Source organism: Oncorhynchus keta, unplaced genomic scaffold (assembly GCF_023373465.1).
Source record: "Oncorhynchus keta strain PuntledgeMale-10-30-2019 unplaced genomic scaffold, Oket_V2 Un_contig_18145_pilon_pilon, whole genome shotgun sequence".
Classification (NCBI taxonomy): Eukaryota; Metazoa; Chordata; class Actinopteri; order Salmoniformes; family Salmonidae; genus Oncorhynchus; species Oncorhynchus keta.
Genome location: NW_026280760.1, coordinates 1 through 4,313, shown reverse-complemented (window position 1 = coordinate 4,313; position 4,313 = coordinate 1). Strand labels below are relative to the sequence as shown.

General features: G+C 52.4%; 1 long non-coding RNA gene across 4 annotated transcripts; it reads right to left on the bottom strand.

Annotated features, from left to right (window-relative positions):
* Positions 1 to 2,010: 2,010 nt before the first annotated feature.
* LOC127920029 (uncharacterized) lies at positions 2,011 to 2,963 on the bottom strand. 4 transcript variants are annotated; one of them, XR_008104869.1, is made up of 3 exons: positions 2,873 to 2,963; positions 2,425 to 2,556; positions 2,011 to 2,063 (listed from the first exon to the last, which is right to left on the bottom strand). It is a non-coding gene; the product is annotated as an uncharacterized LOC127920029 (long non-coding RNA). The 4 variants fall into 4 exon arrangements; XR_008104868.1 differs by lacking the exon at positions 2,011 to 2,063 and adding an exon at positions 2,169 to 2,221; XR_008104871.1 differs by lacking the exons at positions 2,011 to 2,063; positions 2,873 to 2,963 and adding exons at positions 2,169 to 2,221; positions 2,693 to 2,768.
* Positions 2,964 to 4,313: the final 1,350 nt, after the last annotated feature.

Here is a 4,313-nt window from a genome sequence, read left to right as displayed (position 1 = left end):
TGTGTGTGTGTGTGTGTGTGTGTGTGTGTGTGTGTGTGTGTGTGTGTGTGTGTGTGTGTGTGTGTGTGTGTGTGTGTGTGTGTGTGTGTGTGCTCGCGCCATGACTCTGTCCCCATTGCTCCATCGCTGCAGGGCTCAGTGTCTCCGGAGAAAAGCAAAGAGCTGCATACATTCAGAGTAGCTTCTTCTGATACATCACGCCATGGCTGAGAATAGGCCTCCTCCGCCTCAGGCTTTGGGTTAATTGAGATGACTGTGTAATGGTACAAGAGGCCATTAATGAGCTGTATATCCTCCTGCTCCACATGCAGCTGTTGTTGATTCATAATGCTGGACATCAGAGAGAGTGACTGTCTGGACAGCATAAGGCTGGACTGGGTACAGGCTGTGTTTCTGTGGGACTGGATACAGGCTGTGTTTCTGTGATGTGGGGCTGGATACAGGCTGTGTTTCTGTGATGTGGGGCTGGATACAGGCTGTGTTTCTGTGGTGTGGGACTGGATACAGGCTGTGTTTCTGTGATGTGGGACTGGATACAGGCCATTTGGGACTCAGACTGTGTCTCTGACCAAAGCTAAGGAGCTCCATCTGTATGCAGCTGACCTCTGGCAGTGTGCTTCCTCTCCCTCCCTCTCTCTCTCGCTCCCTCTCTATCCCTCTGTCTCGCTCTCTCTCTATCTCTCTCTATCCCTCTCTGTCTCTCTCTCTATCTCTCTCTATCCCTCTCTGTCTCTCTCTCTATCTCTCTCTATCCCTCTCTGTCTCTCTATCTCTCTCTATCCCTCTCTGTCTCTCTCTCTATCTCTCTCTATCCCTCTCTGTCTCTCTCTGTCTCTCTCTCTATCTCTCTATCCCTCTCTGTCTCTCTCTCTCCCTTTCTATCTCTCTCCCTCTCCATCTCTCTCTCTCTCCCTCTCTATCCCTCTCTGTCTCTCTCTCTGTCTGTCTCTCTCTCTCTCTCTCTCTCTCTCTCTCTCTCTCCCTCTCTATCTCTCTCTGTCTCTCTTTCTCTCTCTCTCTCTTCATCTCTAGGATTATTGAGGCACACACATTTCTGCTGTCTGTAAATATGAATTCCTCTGTGTGTGTGTGTGTGACTTCCTCTGTGTGTTTGTGTGTTGTGTTTGAAGTGTGCGTACATGTCCGTACTTGTGTGTGTGACTTCCTCTGTGTGCGTGTGTGTGTGTGTGTGTGTGTGTGTGTGTGTGTGTGTGTGTGTGTGTGTGTGTGTGTGTGTGTGTGTGTGTGTGTGTGTGTGTGTGTGTGTGTGTGTGTGTGTGTGTGTGTGTGTGTGTGTGTGTGTGTGTGTGTGTGTGTGTGTGTGTGTGTGTGTGTGTGTGTGTGCCTATGCATGCATTTTCACTGCTTAATGCATTATCTCTCTAGGACACATTTCCCTGCTGCACAGCCTGTCTGTTTGCACTAGCTTGTTAAATGGGGGGGGGTGTTTAAGTGTGTGTGTGTGTGTGTGTGGTAGCTCACAGTAAATACGGCCCTCCTCACTGCTCAATGGTCTCTCTCTCTCTCTCTCTCACTCTAATTATTTATTAGGAGGTAAACGCTGCTCTGCTCTTGTCTCTCCTCACACATTGATAAACACTAAAAACAGAGAACTTGTAAAAGGGCCAAGTGGAAATGAACTGGTGCTCCGTAAATAAAGTCCGTCGGCTTCCCACATGGCTCCCTGTTCTCTATCGTTCACTACGTTACACCACAACCTATAGGCGCTGCTCAGGAAGTAGAGCACTACCGAGGGAATTAGGGTGCAATTTGGAATGCAATCAAAAGTGTTGTGTTTTTTTTCATCTCCCTCGAGTGGGAGTGATGATGCTCTTGTGGATTCCGCTGGTACTACTGGTACCTCTGACTCCCTCTGACTCCCATCTGACTCCCTCTGACTCCCATCTGACTCCCATCAGGCTGTTACTACTGGTACCTCTGACTCCTGACTCCCATCAGGCTGTTACTACTGGTACCTCTGACTCCCTCTGACTCCCATCAGGCTGTTACTACTGGTACCTCTGACTCCCCTCTGACTCCCATCAGGCTGTTACTACTGGTACCTCTGACTCCCCCATCTGACTCCCATCAGGCTGTTACTACTGGTACCTCTGACTCCCTCTGACTCTGGTACCTCTGACTCCCTCTGACTCCCATCAGGCTGTTACTACTGGTACCTCTGACTCCCCTCTGACTCCCATCAGGCTGTTACTACTGGTACCTCTCTGACTCCCATCAGGCTGTTACTGACTCCCCTCTGACTCCCCTACCTCTGACTCCTCTGACTCCCATCAGGCTGTTACTACTGGTACCTCTGACTCCCCTCTGACTCCCATCAGGCTGTTACTACTGGTACCTCTGACTCCCCTCTGACTCCCATCAGGCTGTTACTACTGACTCCCATCAGGCTGTTACTACTGGTACCTCTGACTCCCCTCTGACTCCCATCAGGCTGTTACTACTGGTACCTCTGACTCCCCTCTGACTCCCATCAGGCTGTTACTACTGGTACCTCTGACTCCCCTCTGACTCCCATCAGGCTGTTACTACTGGTACCTCTGACTCCCCTCTGACTCCTATCAGGCTGTTACTACTGACTCCCATCAGGCTGTTACTACTGGTACCTCTGACTCCCCTCTGACTCCCATCAGGCTGTTACTACTGACTCCCATCAGGCTGTTACTACTGGTACCTCTGACTCCCCTCTGACTCCCATCAGGCTGTTACTACTGGTACCTCTGACTCCCCTCTGACTCCCATCAGGCTGTTACTACTGACTCCCATCAGGCTGTTACTACTGGTACCTCTGACTCCCCTCTGACTCCCATCAGGCTGTTACTACTGACTCCCATCAGGTTGTTACTACTGGTACCTCTGACTCCCCTCTGACTCCCATCAGGCTGTTACTACTGGTACCTCTGACTCCCCTCTGACTCCCATCAGGCTGTTACTACTGGTACCTCTGACTCCCATCAGGCTCTGACTCCCATCAGGCTGTTACTACTGGTACCTCTGACTCCCCAGGCTGATACTGACTCTCTGACTCCCCCTGACTCCCATCAGGCTGTTACTACTGGTACCTCTGACTCCCTCTGACTCCCATCAGGCTGTTACTACTGGTCAGGCTGGTACCTCTGACTCCCTCTGACTCCCATCAGGCTGGTACTACTGGTACCTCTGACTCCCCTCTGACTCCCATCAGGCTGTTACTACTGGTACCAGGCTGGTACCCCCTCTGACTCCCATCAGGCTGGTACTACTGGTACCTCTGACTCCTCTGACTCCCATCAGGCTGTTACTACTGGTACTCCCACTCAGGCTGGTACCTCTGACTCCCATCAGGCTGTTACTACTGGTACCTCTGAGGCTCCCCTCTGACTCCCATCAGGCTGTTACTACTGGTACCTCTGACTCCCTGGTGACTCCCATCAGGCTGGTACTACTGGTACCTCTGACTGGTACCCTCTGACTCCCATCAGGCTGTTACCACTGGTACCTCTGACTCCCCTCTGACTCCCATCCTCTGACTCCCATCAGGCTGTACCTCTGACTCCCACTGGTACCTCTGACTCAGGCTGGTACCTCTGACTCCCATCAGGCTGTTACTGGTACTGACTGGTACCTCTGACTCCCATCAGGCTGTTACTACTGGTACCCCTCCCTCTGACTCCCATCAGGCTGGTTACTACTGGTACCTCTGACTCCCCTCTGACTCCCATCAGGCTGTTACTACTGGTACCTCTGGTACTCCCCTCTGACTCCCATCAGGCTGTTACTACTGGTACCTCTGACTCCCATCAGGCTGGTACTACTGGTACCAGGCTCTGGTCCCTCTGACTCCCATCAGGCTGTTACTACTGGTACCTCTGACTCAGGCTGGTACCTCTGACTCCCATCAGGCTGGTACTACTGGTCCCATCAGGCTGACTCCCTCTGACTCCCACTCAGGCTGGTACTCTGACTCCCATCAGGCTGTTACCTCTGACTCCCTGGTACTGACTCCCATCAGGCTGTTACTACTGGTACCTCTGACTCCCCTCTGACTCCCATCAGGCTGGTACTACTGGTCCCACCAGGCTGGTCCCTCTGACTCCCATCAGGCTGGTACCTCTGACTCCCATCAGGCTGGTACCTCTGACTCCCATCAGGCTGGTACCTCTGACTCCCCTCTGGTAGACTCTGACCATCAGGCTGGTACCTCTGACTCCCATCAGGCTGGTACCTCCTCCCATCAGGCTGGTACCTCTGACTCCCACCAGGCTCAGACTCCCATCAGGCTGTTACTGGTACCTCTGACTCCCATCAGGCTGGTA